The sequence below is a fragment of the Canis aureus genome, chromosome 31, assembly GCF_053574225.1.
Source record: "Canis aureus isolate CA01 chromosome 31, VMU_Caureus_v.1.0, whole genome shotgun sequence".
NCBI lineage: Eukaryota > Metazoa > Chordata > Mammalia > Carnivora > Canidae > Canis > Canis aureus.
Window position 1 is genome coordinate 18,056,963 of NC_135641.1, and position 24,205 is coordinate 18,081,167.

The 24,205-nt window shown below is 35.2% G+C and overlaps 1 protein-coding gene across 7 annotated transcripts in view; it reads right to left on the bottom strand.

The window, feature by feature from the left end:
- The window catches only part of PEX5L (peroxisomal biogenesis factor 5 like), a 325,883-nt gene that overhangs the window by 285,863 nt on the left and 15,815 nt on the right, over positions 1-24,205 (bottom strand). Inside the window, exon 2 of one of the 7 annotated variants that reach the window (XM_077879755.1) lies at positions 10,118-10,142. The exons of 5 other annotated variants lie outside the window; for them this stretch is intronic. The gene's annotated coding sequence lies outside the window, so the exon portion shown is untranslated. Of the gene's footprint in view, positions 1-10,109; positions 10,143-24,205 lie in introns of all 7 variants that reach the window. One more of the 7 variants, XM_077879754.1, reaches the window with a different exon arrangement.

Below are 24,205 nucleotides of genomic sequence, written 5' to 3' on the forward strand. Positions count from 1 at the left end.
TAAGGATTCCAAGCTGAAAAGAAAGGACGAAAACACTCCAGATCCTTTGTACCTTACTCTTACGGAATTACTAGTCCTTCCCCCACTCCACCCCCAGCCTTTCCAGTCCTGAAGATTTGAAAGAATGCTGTGGAGAAGTGTTCTGGGATGGAGAGAGCAGTTGCAATATGAAAACAAAGATGTCTCAAGTCTGTTGGCATTTCAGGTCATGTGCAGAAAAAAGCACCAAAGAACAGAACCAGCCACAACCTTTACCTTGTCCAGTTTCAATCTATGCTTTCAGAATCTTCCTGAAGGATTTTAGGACCATGAGAGTTTTGATTCTAGCGTCACAGAAGAACACCTGAAGCCTTTGCCCAGGGAAGCTGGTTTGTTGGAAGCTGATCTTGTTTCAAACGATCTTAAAACCCTAAGTAGATCCTAGAACCAGTCTTCTCAGATTCTTGACACCTGGGACTTAACCCAGGATTTGTCACCAGGAACATACACATTTAAACATGGGATTCTTCAAAACTGATGGGCATATTAAACCTGAAGCTGACTTAACAGGTTCATAAAGTTCAACAAGATTTGTAGACCTCACTTGCCCAGAGCTTGCAAGAGAAACTTCAAAGGAGCTTTACAACATGGAGTTGACAAAGTATGGACCATAGGCCAGAAAAACCCACTTTTTGTACAGTGCGCAAGCAAAGAATGGTGTTTATGTTTTTTTAATAAAGTCAAAAGAAAAATATTTGTGACATGTGAAAGTTTCATGAAGTTCACATGTCAGTGTCCAATAAGTTTTATTAGAACCCAGACATGTGCATTTGTTCATGTCGTTTCTGTGGCTGCTTTTGTTCTCCAATAGCGGACTTGAATCCTTGCAACAGGGACTGTTTGTCCCTTTACAGAAAGAGTTTGTCCATCTCTGACTTAAAACATGCAGCTCTCCTTCATGTCGCAGTGTGCTGGCGGCATGGAAAAAGCCTGTTCGTTGCTTACCCAACTCTGGGAAGACCTGGCTTTAAAAGTAACCTCTGCTGGTATCCGGGAAGGAGGAGTCCTGACTACATACACATCTTGTATTGATTTCTTTAGCTGCCACTGAAAGAATAGTATGTATGCTTTTAGTGAACTTGGTGAACAAGTTTGGTTATCCATTGGAATAAAACAAAATTGTGGTCATGGCCTTTAAAAAAAAGTATTTTATTAATTGAATTGTAAAGAACTGTGGAAGTCAAGTTGTAGAACTATTGTCAAAAGGAAAAGCTTAGTTTCTTCCCCCAGTTTTCCAGGCAAAAAGTTGACTGCTTTTGTTTCATGTTTCATGACTTGTGGGCCCATGAAACCTTAGAGGTTTACAAATATTAATATGATTATATCTATATGATCTCTGTTGAATGTAATTCTATATTATTTACAAATTTTTGTTATTTAGATGAACACTGACTTCTCTTCTTATAGATTTGGCCTGTTATTGTCAAGTGAAGCTCAAGTACCTACATCAGTATCAACTGCAGTGCTTTTTAAAAACAGATTTTCTCTGATCTACATCAAAGAATTATGCAGTTAGAATCTTTAGGGAGGGCTATCTGGGATTTACATCTTAAACACATGTCACGAGTGACTTTGTGGTTTGGTAAATATTGGCCAAGGCTTTTGATCCTGATTTATCAAGGAAAATAACATTTTTCTGGGGAAGAAGTTCCCACCAACTCTGTTCTGTATCCTGGTCCTTCTACCAGCCATACAGATTGGTAGAAAGCTCTCCTAGAGTACTAATGACTTATCCATTTATGATTAAGTTCATTTCAGAACGTACCCCCTACAAACTACTAGCAAATCAGTCTTAATTAAGAATGTCAAATGAAAATGAGGAGCAGTTGTGGGTTCAGCAGCCAAGTGGTTTTCTTAGTGTGACTAAACTCCCAGGTGATTTGCAGGACTCTTTAGCATAAAATTCATGAGTCAGAAGTCTTTGGTATCTACTGTATCTCAGCTCAGTCCTCAGAGGTAGCCTCCAATGCAGCCAGAAACTAGAAAACATCTCTCCTTTGCTTTATTTCTGTGGACCAACTTGGACAATTCTGTGGATGAAGCCCTAGATTCAGTCTGAATAGGCCCTGCATAAAATGAAGGCTAGCTGTGTGCCAAACTGGAATTTGCACTGGATTCATGTCTTGGCTTTATCACTTACTGGCTTTATGACTTTGGACAAGTTTGTTACTTTCATTTGATTTTAACTTCTCTGAAAAAAAATATAATCATGCTCTATCTGTTTTACCAGACTATCATCACAAGCTAGGAGATAATACTTCATTATGGTTCCTGGTATCTCAGGGTTCAGGCAATGAAAATTTCTTCTTATGATCTTGATGTCTTATAACCCTAAATATCTGTCCCTATCCTATGCTCCTACTGCTCTGTATCTTACTATGTGTGGTTTGGGTCAAGGAGGAAAAATGATGTAAATAGATATAATGCACGATGAAGTGTTAGTCACTCCATTAAGCTAAATGCTTTAAGCCAGCAATGATTTATTTATTCATTTGTTCATTAATTTGATAAATATTTATTGACTACCCAATAGTAATATATATATATGTGTGTGTGTGTATATGCATATAATTTTGTATATATGTATACATACATATGTGTGTGTATGTATTTGGCATGAGTGAGTAAAAGTTTTTGATTAAGCATAAATCCAATCTGTCAAGAGTCTGTTAGCAATGACTTCATGGCTGAGTGAGGAGATGTGGAAATGCTACAGAAGTTGGCCTGAGGAAAGGTTATGTACGGCAAGAACGATAAAGCATTTATTGGAACAACAAAGCATTCATCAAATTCAAGTTATGTTCAAGGCAAAATCATGCTTGAGTGATGAACAACAGTCTATCAATCAAAGTAAGTTCCAATGTCCAGGATAGGAAGGAGGGAAATTTTCAGCAGCTTCTCTCCACAGCAGACCTGCCTCTTCTGTCCACCCTCTTCTTTGCTAAATTACCTGCTTGCCTTGTAAGAAATGAAAAGTTGTCACCTAACTCATGGTGGTGTTTTAAGAGATGAACCTTTGTTCTATTTTCTGTTTCCTGCTTTGAACTGATAAACAGGTCTAACTGGAGCCTGGCTCTTGGGTCTGACTAGGCAAACTGAAACTCTCATTTTTACCTCTTCCATACATGCAGCTATTTGGATAAGTTAAACCAGAGTCTGATTTGCAGAACTTGTCATTTATTTTCCCTTAAGTCCTTCAACTTCACTATTTATGGTGTGCTAGAGGCAGTGGGATACCAAGTTTTAGATTCAAGCAAACTAGTGTTATCATCTTAGAATGTAGAATCTACCTTTTACCAGTGCTTGTACAAATTCAGGTGTGTGGTATTATAGGAAATCTTATTAATAACTAGAGCCTAATGCCAAAAGGCTCTCAGTTATATAATATCTGGGTTACAAAAATCCTCAGGAACAAAAAATACAGTATATATTGACCAACAGAATGTTTGAGCTGAATATTATGTAATCCATTGCTCTTCACTCCTTTGGGCCTTAAATCCTTTGAAAATCTCATGAAGGCTATTCCCCCCAATTTTTTATACAGTATCAGGACATTCCTATATCCTTAAAAACTGTATACATGGATCCATGAACACACCTCCTAATCTTGTCCAATTTCACTATTTCATGAACAAAACAATTCCAGATTCAAACCTTCACAAATATTTATTGATCATCACCTATGTGCCCACTATTTTGCTAGTTGCAGCAAATACCAGGATAAATAATATCTGCTGTCTTTCCTCAGGAAATTCTCCAAAGTTTAAGTAAATTGCCAAGATGATAAAGATAGTAAGTGGTAACAGAGAATCGTCTAACTCCAAATTTAATATCAGAGTAAACAAAACTGAGAGAAAGGAGAGTTCCAGCAGATAGTATTTTATCAGATAGAATAAAACTTTGGAGAATATCAGCAAAGGTCTGGACATGTGGGAAGATTTCTATGAATGGGTTAGAGTTATCAAGAGTATATTCCCCAACTTGGGAAATGAATATACTTTAAAACTGACTTACAGTGATGGTTGCACCACTCAGTCAAATTGCTAAAAATCATGTACAGTTGAAATAGGTGAATTTTATAATATATGAAATATAATTCAATAAAGGTGTTAAAGTATGTTTTTTGAGCTCTGACATGTAAAGAGCTTGGAAGTTGTCACTCCCATGCTCACAACAAGAAAAACACTGAAGAATCTGAAAAGCAATCACTTTTCTTAGATCCATCAAAGAACTGAAGTTACAGAGTAAATTGCCACACTCAAATCTGAAAAAGGCTGATGAATACAGAGAATCACAGCTGAAATCAGTTTATCTGAGGCAGATGGGTAGGAACACTCACATGATAATTTTGATAAATTTCTGGAGACTGGGTATGGATTAGCTTGAAAGTTAACAACTCCTAGGGGCCTAGTATTAGAGAGACCCCCCCCACCCGCCACATGTTCATCGGTTTTACCTCCAGCAATCTCACCAGATTCTTGCCTTGAAGAGGAGAGAAAAAATCCCTTCTGTGTTTAGAGGAGGGGGAGAGAAAAAGTAACCATGTTGAAATATTCCCAGAGCTTCTCTATAACAAAAGCCTACCCTTTAAGGGAAACTATATTACCAGAGTCTTATCTGACCTAAAGATGGGGTACTTGGCCACATCCAGCTCCCTCTAGCCTTCCTATTACTGGTAAAGGAGAAAGGAGAGAAAAAAAAAAAAAAAAAAAAAAGAAGCATGACCAAAGCCTAGGGACTTAGGCCTACTAGAAAAATGAGATTTCATCATAAGATTATAGAAAATGTTTCCTACATAAAACCTTACTATCACATCAACAGGACTCCAGTATTATATCAGTAGATTATAACTAAGAGAACCAGAAGACATAGACTCAATTTAAGAAGACCTTACTTAAACGTAAAGGCAAGGGAGAATAAAAACAAAACAAACATATGATAACTAGAGGAAACTGAAGCCTATGGCAGCTACAGTTATAGCAAACATCAAATAAATACAGCCTATCTCCTAGGAGGCAGATTATCATAAAATCTCACCAAAAGCCAAATTATTTGCACCCATAACCCAATATAGCATGTCTAGCTTCTGCCAAAAATTTATCAGGTGTGTTAAAAAATGAGGAAAAGTACATTCTGAAATGAAGAGCAAACATCAGAAACAGACTCAGATAAGGCACAGATTTTGAAATTATTAAGTAGGGAATTTCAAATAACTATAGTTAATATACAAAGACTCCAAGGGAAAAAAGAAGTAGGTAACATATAAGAACAGATTAATAATGTAAGCAAAGAGATGGAAACTCTAGAATTAATCAAAAGTAAATGCTAGAAAAATTATTAAAAAATTTAAAAATCTCTTTAATGGGCTCATTAAGAGACTGGACACTGCCAAGGAAAGAATATGTGACCTTGAAGATATGTCAGTAGAAATATTCCAAACTGAAATACAAAGAGAAAAGAATAATTTTTAAAAAAGAAACATAATATCCAAGAACTATGGGACAATTGGAAAAGGGGTAATTTAGATATACTGGGAATATGGCAAAGAGAGGAAAGAAAGGAATAGAAGAAAAGTTTAAAATAACAATGGCTATACATTTTTAAAAATTAATGATAGATACCAAACCATAGATTCCAGGAAGCTCATGGAATATCAAATAAGATTAATACCAGAAAATAACTACATCCATACATATCATATTCAAACTTCAGAAACCAAAAGCAAAGAGAAAATCTTGAAAGAAGCCAGAGGGGGAAAAAATAACATTTTACCTATGGAACAAATATAAGAATGACAGACTTCTAGTCAAGAACCATGCAAAGAAAATGGGAGTAAAGTGATATATTAAAGTTTTTTTAAAAAATAGCAATATAAAATTTTTAAAAATTGTATCAGTGAAATCATCATTCAAATGTGAAGGAGAAATAAAAGACTTTCTCTGACAAACAAAAGCTGAAAGATTCACCATTACTCCTATCCTACAAGATTTATTAAGAGTTCTTCAGAGAAAAACAAAATGATATAGGTCAGAAACTCAGAACTACATAAAGAAAGGAAAAATATCAGAAGAAATAAGTGAAGCAAAATGTTTTATTTTTCTAATTCTTTTTTATTGTTGTTGTATAATTGACATACACCTTTATGATTCTTAGTCTAATAGATTATTATTTATTCAAAGCAATGATAGCAACTGTTTTGGGTGATTATAGCATGCAGATGGTTGAAATAAATGATAGTAATGTTACAAGGGATAGGAGGGAAGAGTTTGAAATACCTTATTATAAGGTACCTGCACTATCTGTGAAGTAGTATAGCGTTACTTGAAAATAGAATTAGGTTACTTGTAAATGTATATTGCAAACTCTAGGGTAACCTCTAAAAATTTTTAATACAATATAATTGACATGCTAAAAAGAGGAGAGAAAATGGAATTAAAATGTTCAAATAAAAGCGAAGAGGGCAAAGAGGGGAAAACAAGAAACAAACAAGAGTGAAAAGAATAGAAAAGAGTTACAAATATGACAGATATTAATCCCAACTATAACAATAACTACTTAAAATGTGAATATACCAATTAAAAGGTAGAAATTAAAAAAAAAAATTAAAAAAAAAAATAAAAGGTAGAAATTGTTAAAAACTTAAAGACAGAAATTGTTAAAAACAGATTAAAAATACTCAACCATTTGTTTACTACAAGAAGCTCACTGTAGATATAAATATGTAGATGGATTAATAAGTAAAGGAATGGAGAAATATATACCATTTAACACTAATAAATGAAAGCTGGAATAGTTATTTTCAGACAAAGCAGACCTCAGAATAGAAAAATTATCAGATAAAGAGGGGAATTGCATAATGAATAAAGGGGTCAAATCTATAAGAAGATATCAAAGCCTTTAATGTATATGCATGCACCAAACAACACAGTATCAAAATACATGAGGTAAAAAACAATAGAACTGCAAAGAGAAATAGACAAATCCACTATTGTAAAGATTTTAACACCTCTCTCTCAGTAATTGACAGATCTTTCAGTCAGAAAAGCAGTAAGAATACAGTTAAACTAAACAGTATCAATCAATTAGATCAAATTGACATATATAGAAGACTTCATACAACATCAGCAGACTACACATTCTTCTCAAACTCACACAGAAACATTCACTAAGATAAACTACATTCTGGATGATAAAACACATCTTAACGTATTTAAAATAGGAGTCAAAGTATGCTCTCAGAGCACGGTGCACAGAAAAATAGTGGAAAAATCCCATAATAGTGGAAGAGTAAACAATAAATTTCTAAATAACAAGTTGATGAAAGAAGTCACAAAAGAAATTTTAAAAATATTTTTCTTTTTTTTTTTAAGAGTTTATATCAGCCTAGAACTATTGCAGTTCAGTTCATTTATTTTTTTAAAGGGTTTTTTGTTTTTGTTTTTGTTTTTGTGTTTGTGTTTTTTATTCATGAAAGACAGAGAGAGAGAGAGAGGCAGAGACACAGGCAGAGGGAGAAGCAGGCTCCATGCAGGGAGCCCGATGCTGGACTCGATCCCTGGTCTCCAGGATCACATCCTGGGCCGAAGGCAGGTGCTCAGCCACTGAGCCACCCTCATATTTTAAGGGATCCCCTTAAAAATATTTTAAACTAATTATTAAAATTTGTAGAATACAGCAAAAGCAATGCTTACGGGGAAATTTATGGCATTGAATAATTATACTAAAAAAGAAAAAAAGGTCTATAATGAATAAGTTTCCACCCAAGGAAACTAGAGCAGTTTAAGTGAAAGGAAGTAGATAAGGAAAAAAAGTGAGAAGTCAATGAATTCCAAAGCCAGAAATCAAAGAAATCAAAAGTTCCTTCTTTGAAAAGATGAACAAAATAATAAATCTCAGTTAATCAAATCAAGAGTAAAAAAGAGAGGAGACATAAATAAGCATACAAAAAGCTACTCAACATCACATGTGATCAGTAAATTTTAAATTGAAACAATAACGGGATATCACCTCCAAATCCAAAACAATGACAACACCAAATATTGGGAAGGATATGAAACAACAGGAGCTCTCATTCATTGTTGGAGGTGATGGAAAGTGGTATAGCACTTAGGAAGACAGTTTGGCAGTTTCATACAAAGGTAAAGCATAAGTTTACTATATGATCCAACAATTGCACTTGTAGGTATTTGCTGAAATAAGTTAAACACATGTGCACCCAAAACTCTGTACATAAATATTTTAGCAGTTTTATTTATAATTGCCCCAAACCAGAAACAACCAAGATGTCCTTCAATAAGTGAATGAATAAACGTACATTGTGGTATATATATATATAATGGAATCTTATTTAATGATAAAAATAAATGAGCTATCAAGCTACAAAGAATCACAGAGCGAGCTCAATTGCTTATTACTGAATGAGAGAAGTCAGTCTGGAGAAATTACATCTCTGTGATCCCAATTACATGACAATTTGGAAGCATGGCTGAATGGATTAAAAACAACAACAACACAAGAAAAATGAGGACTCCAATAGATAAGAAATGAAAGAAGAGATATTAAAACTGATACAGAAATACAAAGGATCATAAAAGATTAGTATGAATAATTATATGTCAACCAAATGGGCAATCTAGAAAAATGGATAAATTCCTAGAAACATACAACCTACCAGACTGAATCATGAAAAAATAGAAAATTCGAACAGATTAACAGTAAGGAGATAGAATCAATAATCAAAAATATCTCAACAAACAAAAGTTTAGGACCAGATTACTTCACAGGTGAATTCTATCAAACACTAAAAGAACAATTAATACCAATAATTCTCAAAACAGAGGAAAAAATAGAAGAACAGAGAACTTTGAATTTCAAACTCATTTTATGAAGCCAGCATTACTCTGACATCCATACCAGAGAAGGATGCCACAAGAAAAAAAATCATACGCCAATATCCCTGATGAGCATAGATGCAAAATTTCTCAGCAAAATAAAGCAAACCAAATTGAATAATAAATTTAAAAGATCATACACAACGATCAAGTAGGATTTATTCCAAGCATGCAAGGTTGGTTCAACTTCTGCAAATCAATCAATGTGATATATACCATATTAACAAATTGAAGGGTAAAATCATATGATCAATTCAATAGATGCAGAAAAAGCATTTGACAAAATTCAACATCTGTTTATGATAAAAACTCAAAAAAGTGGTTTTAGTGGGAATATCACTCAACCTAATAAAGGCTATATATGACAAACCCACAGCTAACATCATACTCCATGATGTAAGGCTGAAAGTTTTCCTTCTAGGATCAGGAATAAGACAAGGATGCCCATTCTCCCCACTTTTATTCAGTATAGTATTGAACAGAAGCTAGTGGGTAAGTCTCCCAGCTTCCTGTTCTTTGGATGGAGAAATCTGGAAAGTATTTTATATATGTATCACAATCCCAGTAAAATTGAGATCCTAATGCTCCCAATAGTGATGGAATATACTTACATTGACTTTTTCTCTTCTTTACTTCACTCTCACTATTCCTTCATTCCTGATTCTTAGGATTAGATCCTAAATAAACTACTGGAACTCTGGTTCTTATTTCTGGCTCTGTTTCCAGGGGCAATTAAACTAAATAACATTTGTTTTACTAAGATATGTTTAGGACACATGGCAATAGTTACGTTTCCTGGAATCTTTTTTTTTTTAAAAGATTTTTATTCATTCATTCATTCTTTCATTCATTTATTCAGGACACAGAGAGAGAGGCAGAGCCATAGGCAGAGGGAGAAGCAGGCTCCCTGGGAGGATCCTGATGTGGGACTCCATCCAGGACCCTGGGATCATACCTTGGCCAAAGGCAGACTCTCAATTGCTGAGCCATCCAGACGTCCCTTATTTCCTGGAATCATTACATGTTACAATCATATCACAGGAAAACAGAAAATTGTTTTGGAGACATAGAAGCATGAATTGGGACCATCTCTGAATATATTCTAGAATATTTTTTGGGTTTGTTTTATAAACATTTCAATAAACACTGCATGCAAAGCAGTACTTAATAAACACTCACGTCCTCACCAGTTTTCTCCTTCTGTTGTGGGATCTATAAAAGCAAGAGGCATGAAAGAAAATCAGCAAAGCACTTTATGACAATCACACTGGTGAGCCAGTAACTCAAAGAAAGGTAATTACTAGAATCATCAGAAAGTGTTCTGAGCCCTGATGAAAGCTTTTCCTTGGGGATGCTCCTGGTGGTAGTTATTCACACAAATTATTTCTCAGGAGCCTACAGCAGATTGACTAGACTAATTTTCAATTAAACTGCAGCATTATCCAAGTGGTGGAAAAGTGAAAGACATTTTTTTAAAGAGAGCAGTTCCTTATCTAATAAATACCTGCCATAATATAAAATTTAATAGTGGTTGTGGCATTGTACATCAAAAAGTAAATTGCAGTGTATGAAGTTAACAAATCTTCTGTGTGGATGCTGTCAGCTTACTCTTTTCTAGAAGCATCAAGCAATGGCAGATCATGAAAAAACACTACCTCAGTTGTTAATTCCATATTAGATTTAGACACATTTAACGTAAGGCTAGTCTCTTTAGTGAAATTATGAGTGAAGTCTTTTTCAGTTTTCTCTATACTTATGTGTACTAACATTTTACTGGTGGACATAAATGTGAAATTTAATAACAAAATCATAGCCAAGGCATCTGTGAATATAATTGATTCACCTAGTATGTATTTTTATTGCTTATTTTGTGTACATTTAATGGAATCTATCACAATAATGTATTGATAGGATTATTTTAAAAGGCTATGATTTCCTTGAGGGCAGACTTCATATTTCTTATTCTTTTAAAGTTTGAATGAATGAATGAAATAATGGAATAGGCTTCATCACATTTTTGATCATGTGTGGTAAACATATGTTTTTGCTTGCCTGGCATCCCTTTCCTCTTCTGGTAATGCCACTTTCATTACCCCAGAGAAAATACCCCTTCTTTATTCTCTGTTCACTTAGTTTTGGGCATGGAGTGGGGAAGGGTGGAAACGTGACTTCAACTCCAAGACCTGGCAAAACTATATATTCCCTTCTTTGGGACCAGTGATTCAAGGATAGATATGTGAATAAACTTGGTTCAATAGAGTGAATCTTGAGACTTTTGCTGGGTTTACTGGAAAAGTGGTACCTAGTCCAGATATTGATACTTATTCTGCTCTGTTGTAGACTTCTAATTATGTGAGCCAGTAAGTTCCCAGTTATCTGACAAGTTTGAGTTGAGTTTGTATCTCTTACTTCTTTTGTTCTATTTCCTCTAAGATTTTATAAATCTTCCAGTGGTGTCCTGTGATGTTGAAATAGTCAGTGGGAACTAATTAGTCTTAGCCTATTTTCCCCAGAAGTTTGATGGCATGGACTGATAAAAAGATGAAAGAGAGAGAGAAAGAGAACTGCAAAACATCCTAAAACATAAACCCTAAGAAAACTGATCATTTAACCATAAGCTCCTATATCTATCATTTCACATGGAACTCAGAGGCCAGATCATCTACTTATGCTTAATATGGCACTGAGCTACTACGTCAGCTTTTTGAACTATTTCAGAAAGCATCATTACATGTGGCCCAGCATTTTCTAGGTCTACAATCCAAATTGTGAATTCCACTGGGTACACTTTACAGGGCTTATCTCAACACCACTTTAGACAAGAGCTTAGAAAAATTAGCCATTTTTTTATTTTTTATTTTTTTTAATTTTTATTTATTTATGATAGTCACACAGAGAGAGAGAGAGAGGCAGAGACACAGGCAGAGGGAGAAGCAGGCTCCATGCACCGGGAGCCCGACGTGGGATTCCATCCCGGGTCTCCAGGATCGCGCCCCGGGCCAAAGGCAGGTGCCAAACCGCTGCGCCACCCAGGGATCCCAAATTAGCCATTTTTGATGCTGAATATCCTCATCTATAAAAGGGGAAGATTTATTTGTTGTGGGTATAGCAAGGAATACAAGGTTGACAAAGACAGTCTTTCTGGTGTTAAAACTCCAAAATCTAGAGGCAATTTCATTTTCATTACTTTATTAAGGAGTGTGAACAAAGAAAAGAATATTGAAGACCTTAGTGAAAAGCCTCAGGGCTTTGCCTCAAAATTGACCAGATATTTTAGGATACAATTATAACTAGTGGTATTATGTTTCATTGTTTAGAGAAAGTGACTTAGGACATATAATAAAGTACTGAGGGAAGGAAATACAGGTCAGTTTTAAATGTGACAAAGGATTTTGGGACAGTGAAGTCAATCAATTTTGCCTGGAGAAGTAATCAATAGAAGAGGCACAAGAAGAGTTGGAAGATCTCTACATTGGTCAGTATTAGATTTAGAAAACATAATTTTAGGATTTAAAGCCACAAACAGTTGTTTTTTTTTGGAATGTACTCAAAACAGAGTTTGAATCTCACACTTCTAGTAACAGCCTAGCTATGGAAATTGGGATAGACATAAAACCTTGGTTTCTGTAAAGTGAAAACAAAAATAAATTTCATCACATAGCTGTTAAAATAAATTATATGATGATCATCATTATAGTTAATGGTAGCTTTATTTAGTGTCTAATTTGGGACATACACTGTGCTAAGTGCCAGCATATAAACTCATTTAGTTTTCAAGACAACCTTATGAAGCAGGACTATTATTTACACCTTACAGATAGGGATAATGGGGTAAGAGAAGAGGACTGCACAGAGTTAATGCACCCTACTTAAGTTCCACAGCTAGCAAGAAACAGAACAGGATTTTCACTGAGGCAATTTACCCTAGGATTTTATAAGGATTTTAAGAGTGTCTCTATATTGCTTTTCTTCCAGAGCAGACAGTAACAACTTAATAAATCAGAGTTGAAGCTGAATCATGAGCATATTCAAACTAGGAAAGATGATTGAAGATTACCCAAATAGGTATAAAATGTAGTAGGTAGGTAACTTGACTCTGGCTCCATTTTCATAAGTGTAGTGTTGATTCAAGATCTTGGTGCCTTGTTCTAGATCCAATGCTAGATCTATTTTTCTTTAGATCTTCTTTAGAGGAGAGTCTTTTCTACCTGACTCTCCAAAATAGTAATTCCTTCATTTCTTGCTTTAGTTCGAGGCAGAATGGAGAACAAATTTATATAGCAACCCTTATTTTACATTCTCCAAGTTTCTTAAATTACGATGATCACAAAAGTCACCATCTTAAATCACCAGTTTATTGGGATTCTCTCTGCATCCAGAAAAAAAAAAAAAAAAAAAGCCTGGACATTGGATACTGACTCCATGCTTGCATGGACTGTGACTCATCCAATGCCTTTCCTGTTAAATAACATATAAAAGATGGCCTAGATCTGCAGTTTCAAAACCTCTTGAGATCCTGAAAACTTTAATGCACTAAAGATAAGATTAACAAGGGAGAGATAGTTTTACCAGATAGTACATATATTCTAAAGTAATTATACTTACATCACGAGGCATAGGAATAGATAGAGATCAATGGAACATAATACAAAGCCCAGAAATTCTTATCTTCATTTATAGTAAGAGAATTTCTCTTATTGTGCTGATATGACAGTTTTTTCACCTGGCAAAGATCAAAAGCTTAACACGTTGTGATGGTGAGAATGTGAGAAAACAGACACTCTTATACATTGATGATGTGAGTGTAAATTGTCCTTTGGAGGATGATTTGGCAATACACCCATTAGAATTATAAAAGGTATAACCTTTAATCCAATAATTCCACGTCTAGGAATATATCCTATGTATTGGAGAATTAACATTTATTTATGTACTGATATGAAGTGATTTCCAATATATATTGTTAAAACAGGATATATGGTATACTATTATGCATAAAATATATTTGGGAAAATACACAAAAGCTAAATCTGGGAAAAGGAACTGAATGGCTGAAGGACAAAGATGAGAAGGAGGCTTTTCACTATTTACCGTATGTATATTTTGTATTTTTAACCATATGAAAATATTGCCTTCTCAATAAATAAATGAAATTTATTAAATAAATTTATTGTATTAATTTATTACATAAAATTTCTAAAAATAAAACTAATATATCATATAGTTAGAAATATTTAAAATAAATTTTATAGTTGTTTATAACTAATGAAGCATGTAAGGACAAGTGCTGAATTAATAATTATAGGACAGGTATATTTTTCAGCAGGGTTATTTTATAAATACAGATCCCAAGCATCTCCTTTTAAATTCCTGTTTAAAAAGCTAATAAAGAAAGTATACAAGTGGGGACACTTTTTAGCAGCCTTGGAAACCAAAGCTAAGTATCATCTATTTACCAGACATTTGGTAAAAAATGTTTATAAGGTAAAACATTGATTAGATGAAGGGAAACAGATGGGAGATCCATGGTGTTGTTTCAGGTAACTAAGTAGAAACGGCTAAGCCCACTCACATGACACCTTTATATAAGATACAAAGGTTTTATGACCTGCATCTAGATACAAAGACAGTATAAGAAACTTGAGGGTATCTCTTTGGCTTCCACTCATGTTTACAGATCGGATGTAGTAAGAGTATACTCATGACCTGGAAAGGCCTCAGCCTGGATCCAGATACAAACTATCACCTAGCAGAGATACAGTATGATGGAAGTCTTTCCTTACAGATCTTATCTATGATGTTTTATAGATCTGAAAATACCACTAAAGGCCATGGCTTTGGTTTCTTTTGGTTGCCCAGATAGTTTGATCTCAAAATTGGTCTAATGTCAATACTCATATATTTTTAAATTTTATGCCACTTCCTTGAAACTAAAGCCTTCTCTGTAATTTCTGAATTAAGTTTAACTCTCATTTAACTATAAGATCACAATGGACAGACATAAAATTTCTTATTTATGGAAAACTAAGCAAGGAAAATCAAAGGACCTTTTCTTTCTTTCTTTCTTTTTTTTTAAAATCTGTAGCACCATGTATTAGTGAATGGTTGGAGGAGCTGGCTCCCTCGGCAATAATGGATTTACTAAAAGAAGCCTGTGTGGTCATTTGTCCATCTGCTATCAGCCTAATTTCTGCACTGTCATGCTTTGCTGTACATTGCAGGAAGATAGAAGACCAAAGACTACATTTCACAGACGCCCTTGCCAGGGTGGATCTTCTGATTAGGTTGTATCAATGCAAAGCACAGTAGGAGACTAGACTAAGAGGCAGGAGGAAGAGAAGCCATTTCTCTTCCTATTTAAGTATTTTGGTAGCTCCTCTGGCAATGACAGCTGCACAGAGTAAATGCAGACTTGTGGTTCCTCTGAGACAATTCAGTCCAGCAGCAGTGGCAGAAGGGATTGCTGTATCATCCCCATCAGCATATTGCTAAAGTACTCTGGTTCCAACAGCAACAGTGACAACAGTCTTCTGAGTTACTGCAGTGTAAGTGGCAAAGTGGGTTCTAGGCTTCCCGCAGTGGTGGTAATAGCTGTGGATCCGATGTCAGATGCAGGTGCTCCAGTGGCCTTACGGATAACATTATTTTGGACACTGCATACCATCACTTTCCTTTTGTCCTTCAGCTTACATGGGTAGGAGCTCTTGCTGTTATGAATATCTTCCCCTTTGTATTTCTTTAGACCTCCCATCACTTTTATAACCAATGTCCTAGATTACATTTCCACTGATTGGAAACACTAGCATGACTTCTTTTCCTTTTTTTAAAAGATTAAAAAAATTATTTAAAAAATTTATTTATTCATGAGAGACACAGAGAGAGAGGCAGAGACACAGGCAGAGGGAGAAGCAGCTCCTTGGGGGGAGCCTGATGCAGGACTTGACTCTAGTATCGTGGGATCACTCCCTGTGCCGAAGGCAGACACTCAACCACTGAACCACACAAGTGTCCCTTGGCTTCTTTTCCTTACTGACTTATACAAAGCATAAGAATTTTTAGGAAATTCATGACTTATGGGCTCAAGAAGATTTAAGACTTAACAGAATTTACCTTTTTGAAATCAGACTAAGAGGTCACAGAAAAGGAATCATGTAAGATAAAGAATTGCTAAATGAAAATGAAAAATAATATTGTGATACTTTAAACTGGATAGAGACCCAAGAGAAAAGCAAAATAGGGCACAAACTCATTATTCTGAAAATATATAACTAAAGGTAGAGGATCAAGCATTTATTCTATCTTTCCTGTATTTCAGGGCACCAAATGGCTGGTGAAGGAAAATTATTCTTTAATAAAAGAATCACAGCTAATAAATGCAAGACAAATGTCAGAATTAGAAAATAACCATTTTGTAATATCTAATGAAATAACAAATCTAGGTTACAATCAACAGTGTCGAGACCATTAGGTGAATGATTAATGGAAAATTATGATGAATGGATCTGAATAGACACCACCTGAGCCCTGTAATTAATCTTAATGTTACCAAATGTAAACCAAATAGATATTATGTGCCACATGTTGTAAAGCAATTGAAACTACACAGCATCCCCTATATGCTATCCCTGGGAAAAGGACTTGATCTAATTAAGCCTGCAGATATAAGTACTAGTCTTAAGGGGGGGAAAAAAAAGGGAGACGGAATAGCGTATGCTAATTTACACGCAAAGATACAATAAGCCAAATTCAGAATGTAAGAAATTCTACAGTTTTGGGGTGTCTGGGTGGCTCAGTCTGTTGGGCACCTGACTCTTGATTTCAGCTCAGATCATGGTCTCAGAGTCCTGAGATCAAGCCCCATGTTGGACTCCACCCAGTGTGGAGCCTGCTTAAGATTCTCTCTCTCTCTCTCTGCCCCTTCCCCCACTCTCACTCCCATAGAAGCTCTCTCTCTCAAAAGTAAAATAAAATACATTAAAAATAATAAATTCCACAGTTTTTTTTCCAAATTAAATGATATTAAGAGGAGGGGGTGCAGAGTATATGGATACACATTAAAAGAGACTTAGAACAATCTACCAGTTGTAAGGTGTGGTCCTATCAAGTGTAAAAAGACAATATTTGACACAGTTGGGGAAAATTAAACAGACAAGGTATTGAAGGATATCAGGAAATGATTGTTAATTGTATTGGGTGTGTTGATGTTATTTCGTATGTGTGTATTTTAAGAAAAATCTTTCTAGGGGCACCTGGGTGGTTCAATTCATTAGGTGTCTGACTTGGTTTTGGCTCAAGTAGTGACCTCAGAGTGATGAGATTTAACCCCAGGTCTGGGGCGCTTAGTGCAGAGTCTAAGACTCTTTCTCTCTACCCCTCCCCTTCCATGTTCTCTCTCTCTCTTTCTCGCTCAAATAAATAAATCTTAAAAAAAAAAGAAAGAAAAACCTTTCTATTAAGGTATCAAGTTTTTATGGGAGAAATGATATAATGCTGTGGATTGCCTTAAAATGCTCTAGTATTTTCCACTAAAGAAACAAAAACAAGAAGAAAAAAGGAAAAAAAAAAAAAGATGAAACAAGGATAGCAAACTGGTTGTAATTATAGTGAGTGATGGGCACCAGGGACTCCTTACACTATTATTTTATGAAATTATTTTAATAAAGAGTTTAAAATAATTTTCTTCATAAAATATTTTTAGAACCAAGAGGCTTGTTTTGTTTTTAATTTTCAATTAACAGCTAATCCCACATTTTATAAAGTACTTATGACCATAGCAAATTTGAGGACTTCTTATTCCAATCACTTTGAGTTTTAAATTTAAGCTGAGAAACCTTGCACTGCTCCAAACACACATCATAATAGATTATTCCTTCAGAGAACAGTTAGAAGACATAATTGCTTTCAAGCAAGATAAACACCTCAGTGGACCGGACAGGAAACATAACACAGAATAACATGAAAGGGGCTGAAGCTGTAGGCCTTTTGGGGTTTGGACTATTTACACTAGGAATATAAAGACAAATATTTGTTTACCAACCTCTCACTCTTAAAAGACAATGAGCTACTTGAAGACAGGTAAAATATTTCTTCATCTTAATATGCCTAGAAAAGTGCCTAGAGCCCATTAGGCAATAATTGAGTAAAACATGAACAGGGGAAAAACCTTGAGAAAAAGAATGGTAAACAACACCAGAACTATGTTTGATCAGAAGAAAAATGTAAGCTTGAATTTGTACAAGCACTAAATGGACATGTGTTATTACTTTTTTACTATAGAAGACTGATGAAAAAGAACTTCTCCATGGGGCTTAAGAGCTCCTACGTGGTTTTTTTCTTGTCACAAGAAGATGAATAGACAGATTGAGGCCATGATTGATTGCTCTGAAACAAAGTACTGCCAGGCCATATACCCTTCCAAAAAGGAAGACTGCCTATCTGCAATGAGGGAGGGTTTGGAGTAGTACCCACAGACCTCTACAAAACCTCTTTGTTTAGGAATCCTGCTTGCTTACTGTTGTTATACTCGTACACACATATACATGTATATGTACACACATATACATGTACTCGTACACACATATACATGTATATGTGAAAATAAATCAGAAACTCATCCTATATCTCACAAAGTAAAAAGAATTATTATTGAATAACACATGGACACATCATTTCTGCCCCATTAAAAGCATGAGAGGCCCACCTCCCCTCCCTACTCGCCAGCAACTTTTTCTGTCACTGTCCTAGTTTTTCTTATGGAGACCTGTGTTCATCCTTTTTACCACACAAGTTGTATCACTTCCAGGGGTCAAGATTGTTTAGGCTATCAAAGAGGGCTTTGGAAGTCTGTGATTATATCTACAGATTGCTTGCATGATATGTGGGAGAGGGTAAAGAGCATGATCACTCTTCCTATATAATTTTCAAAGCAAAAGGTCAAATTATGGTCTAGCCAGAGGACAAATAGCCTAGTAATACAGTTCCCACCAAACCACCTCAAAATGAAGAGCCAGATTGCCTAAGTGTTGTAAATATGGGTAAAATTCAGCCTTTGCACATCACATCAGTGGTCAATTGCTGGGTAATATGCAGGAAAAGTTATTACACCTAAGAGGAACATTTCCAATTTACATTGAGGAAAGAATCATGGCCTTTTGTATTTATTGATAAATGTTAATTAATGAAAAGTACTAACATCTACATTTATTTATATGAATAAAGTGGAAAAATCCTTGGATTAAAAGCTAAATTCTTGTGCCAATTCTGACTGGCTAGCTACGTAATCTTGGGAAAGTCACTTGACTCTTTGAGCCTTAGTTTACTTTATAAAATGAGGGGGCATGGGCCAAAGCTCAATCAGATAGTCTCTAAAGTCCCTATCAGGTCTGCCATGTGAATTTAGACTCTGTAACATATGTATGAAATTATATAAACATTTAAGAAGGCACATAGATAGGCAGAGAAGTCAATAAGTAATAATACTGAAAAATTTTGGCACCATTATTGTCTAAGATGATACAGCAAGAAGGAGAGACAAAGAAAAAAGTAAATACTGTTTTTGCTTTTTATTTTCACTGAAGTTGATAAAATGGTCCAACTTAAAAGCTGTAGAAGATAGAAAATGAATTAAAATAGTAAATATTAAATGTATATGAAACATTTATCTTCTAAATATAAAGTACAAAGTAGCCAGATTTTTAACTAAATGTCATTTCACCAGCATGAACTTTTCTGAACAAAAATAACCTTGCTACTACCTATATCTGTATTTGTAATCAACTGCTATTGTTTCTTTATAGGGAGGATATGGTAGATGCCAAAACTAATTATAATTGTGTGTGTGTACGTGTGTGTGTGTCCATTTGTTCTTAATCTCCCTGCTACATTTCAGCAGTCAGGAACACAAACCCCACAAATCTAAATGCTGTTGTCAATAAATGGTCTTAAGAAATTGCTATCAGAATTCCTAGAGTCTGTAGATATTGTACTGAGATATGAATAAATGATACCTATTCATAACCTGTCACTTCCTTTTGGCACTTTATAATTTTATTTTCAAAGTCTAATAATATGGCTGACTATTTTCTGTCCCTGCAAAGTTGTGCATTGAAGTGGGAGAAGCAGTGGCAAGAAGTAAAAGATAGTGATTGACATGGCATGTAATTACTTTAGGTATCAAGACTTTTGCACATTGTTTATGGGAAATTCTATTCTCATTAGACAGGCATCGAGGGCTGTTGGTGGGATTGCACCAAAGTAACTGATGGCCCAAAGGCAACCTTTGGAATAAACAGGATATTTTTAAATTGTTATTTGAGAATTTGTTTTATGATAGATGGAGGTCATAGGAAAAGAACTTTTTGTTTTAGAATTTATTAATTTTAAAAATCTAGGAATAATAATAGGCAGTGTGGTGTGGTGTTGAGTATGCTGGGCTGAGTCAGATGGACTTTTATTCTGTTTTGTGTTTTGTGTTTCCTAAAGCTGGATGAGCTTGTGCATACCGTCTTACCTCTCCTAGCTTTTTCTTCATGTGTAAGTTAAGGATAATATGATTGGTCTTACTTGCCTCACAGGGCTGCATATCTAAGATATTGGATGTTAACGAAATTTTGCCTGTGGGAAGAAGTGAACTTATACGAAGGATTCTCCATAACTATAAAAAAAATGTTATTGTTAGTACCTATTACTACAACCATATTATAAAAGTCAAATTCCCTTTTCCTGGGATCTTTTCATGAAATGTGGACTGCTCTAACCTTGTCACCAGTCATAATTCCCCTGGATTCTTCTCTAAAATTTATTTATTTATTTATTTATTTATTTATTTATTTATTTATTATTTATTTTTATTTTTATTTGAAAGAGAGAGAGTGTGTGTGAGAGCAAGTGAGCGTGGGGAGGAGGGGCAGAAGGAGAGGGAAAGAATCTGAAGCAGATTTCATGCTGAGCGTGGAGCCCATTGCAAAGCTTGATCTCATGGCCCTGAGATCATGACCTGGGCCGATATCAAGAGTCAGATACTTAACAGAATGAGCCACCCAGGTGCCCACAACTCCCCTGGATTCTATACACAATCTGAAAATGTTAATTTTTTGTGTCATCTTGACTGAGTCACAGGTGCCCAGATATTTGGTTAAACATTATTTCTGCATATATCTGTGAGGGTGTTTCTGGAAGAGAATAGCATTTGAATCGGTATACTGAGTAAAGTAGATTGCCCTCCCCAGTGTGGACAGCCATCATTTAATCCACTGAGGACTAAACAAACTGTGGAGGAAAGGGAAAATTTTCTCTCTACTTGACTGAGTTGGGAAGGACATCAGTCTCCTCCTGCCTTCAGATCACTGATGCTCCTGGTTCACAGGTCTTCATACTTAGACTGGAATTTACACCATTGGCACTCCAGTTCTCAGATCTCAGACTTGGAGTAGAACTTGAACCATTGATTCACCTGGTTTTCAGAATCTTAGACTCAGACTCAAACTATACCATGAGCCCTCTTGGGTCTATACTGCAGATGTCTGATCATGGGACTTCTCAGGTTCCATGACTTTTTTTCTGAAGAACCCTGATTACTGTACAATTCCTCCATGTTTTTCAAATATGTATTAGGGAATGGCATAAATGCATTGTAGTTCTTCTGCTTGTTAAAAGTATTTGACTGATTAAGGATCTGCTTTAGCTAACCCTGATGATAACTTTCATCTCAAAGACTAAAGACATATGTGTTCCAGCTCTTTGGTCCTATGTGCACCTGGAATTTTTTGTGTTTGAAACTGATGTCAAATTCTCTTCTCCCTGACATGCCCTGCCTGTCCCATCAGAATCACATTTGTCTTCATTAAAATCATTTCTATATACTGCTTCCTCACCGCTTCCATTCATTCTGAACAGAGCAATAACCAAACCAAGAAACATGAGAGCTGCCATTTATTGACCTCTTATCTATGAGAAATTAACATATTTTATCTTATTTAATCCTCATGACCATCCAACAATACCATTTCCTCATTTTACAGATGAGGAAACTATAGCTTATAGTGGATAATCAACTTACTCAAAGATAGATAGTAAATAGTAGACTTAAGAATTAGATTCAAAGCCACCCAACAGCAAAGTCTGTGTAAGTTCAACTACTGGCATATTTCCTGTTCCCATATGCCTTTTCTTTCTTTTCTCAGTTTCAATTTTTTTGGTCCATTTAAATTACTTAGGCTCAAAAAAACTTACTATTATTTTTTTAAATTTACACAGGAAATTCTTTTTTATATTATCAGTTCTACAATAGCATCTTCCTTAAAAAAGATTTAAGACTGGATGACAGATTATTTCCTTGCATGAACACATAAGGGAGCAATAAAATAAGCTTCATTTGGCCTGATCTTATAAGAAGTCACTCCAGCTGTCTTCAGTCCTGCTCTGCCTATAGGGAGATTTTCAGGACAGGTTTGTTTCATTCAGTCCACCCACAATAGGTTGGATAGGACAGTCTGTAATAACCGCCAGGATACCACATTGCCTTCTGAGCTCCTTGACTGGCCACTTGGCTTTATGTTCCAAGAGTACCTCCTCTGTGAATAGTCCTCTCCAGCGGGACTATTTCTTCCAGTATTGTATGCAACATTTTCAAAACAGCTCAAACATGCACAATGACCACATTTTTGCCTGTCAGCAATCTTTCTTTCTTTTGAAAGGATTCTATCAAATTTGATAAGGTTGATATGTTTCATAAGTCCCTACTGCCTCCTTTAATGCAATCATGACTTCTGGGGGCTGGTTCCTAGGGACAAAGCTTTATAGTGCATAGCTTTTCAGTGAAAGATGTACTATGTGGTAGAATTAATAGGGGCAGTGCATTTCACAGCTTCTCCACCTCAAATGGCATTTCTTAGTCAGCACAGTAGGTTCCCCAATGTATTGCCACAAATAGTAATTCTTTCTCAGAGTTCATGAAGATTTTCGGAAACAAGTGTTTCCAAATTAAATCTTATTCACAGTTTCTGCTCAGCATAAACCAGCCTAACTTGATGAGTGCCTTTGACATGTTGAGGAATAATTAAATTTAATTTTCACGTATGAAATAGAAATTAAAAAAAAAACATTCTGCAGCTCTGCAGTGGCTGACACTATGCTATTGCCTTTGTGCTCTCAAAAGGGAAGGGAAATGAAATTCTAAGAGAATAGTGCATTCCACAAAGTTCTAGGAGAAAACATTCTAGAATAACACAATCTTTGCTGATATGGCAGCTTTTATAATAGCCCTTAGGAATGAAAGAGGGAATGTCCTCAATGGAATTTTTTTCTTTTGAAAAGGTAGAAAGGTAATTTGACCTATTTATTATCAGAATGTTCTTTAAAAATTCACAGACTTTTAAAGAATAGAAGTGAGAGAGAAGCCTGGGATCATATGTTCCAAATTGTCAGCAAGCTACTGGAATGGAACGGGGTCTTTACTATTATTGGGCTCTTTAATATTATTAATAACAACTAAAACAATAGCTCAGTATATTTAGAATCCTTTATGAATCAGAGAGTATGTTAAATTGTTTCTAAACCTCTCAATAATCCTTTGAAATGTTTTGTTGTTATATTTACAGCTGAGTAATTTGAGCCTCAGAGTGGGGAAGCCATTTTCCTAATGTCACACAACTAGTAAATGATTAAGCTGGGATTTGGCCCTAGGTCTGGATATCTCCAAAGCCAATGCTCTTTCAATATATATAACATATTGAATATATATATATTCAATATATATATATATTACAATATATCATAATTAAGAGCAGTTTCCAAAAGCAGACTTGGGCTCTCAAACTCTGACACTGCCACTGAGTGGCTGTGGAAACTCAACATTTTTGAAGCTCAGATTCCTCATTTGTAAATAATAAATAATAGCAACAATTATAATAAAAACTTTAGTTGGGCTATTGTGGGGATTAAATGAAGTAATATATACAGAATGCTTTTTACTGTCTGTCTGCCTGGCCCATACACAGTACTCAACGGGTGTTAGCTATTTTTTAAGCTCCCATACCAGGTAGGCCCTCTTTACAGATATTAAGGCATAGAGAGCTGGCGAATCAATAGGGCTACTTTCTTGATACATGGTTGAATTGGTTTGGGGTAAATAAAAAGATACATTGATAATATAGAAAAAAGCAAAATGAGCTTTGGCTCACAAATTAAAACTTATTGTCAAATGTCATTTAATTTGAACATAAGCAATAAAGATGGAAAGACATTTTTAATTTATTCATTCATTCAACTCTTTCATC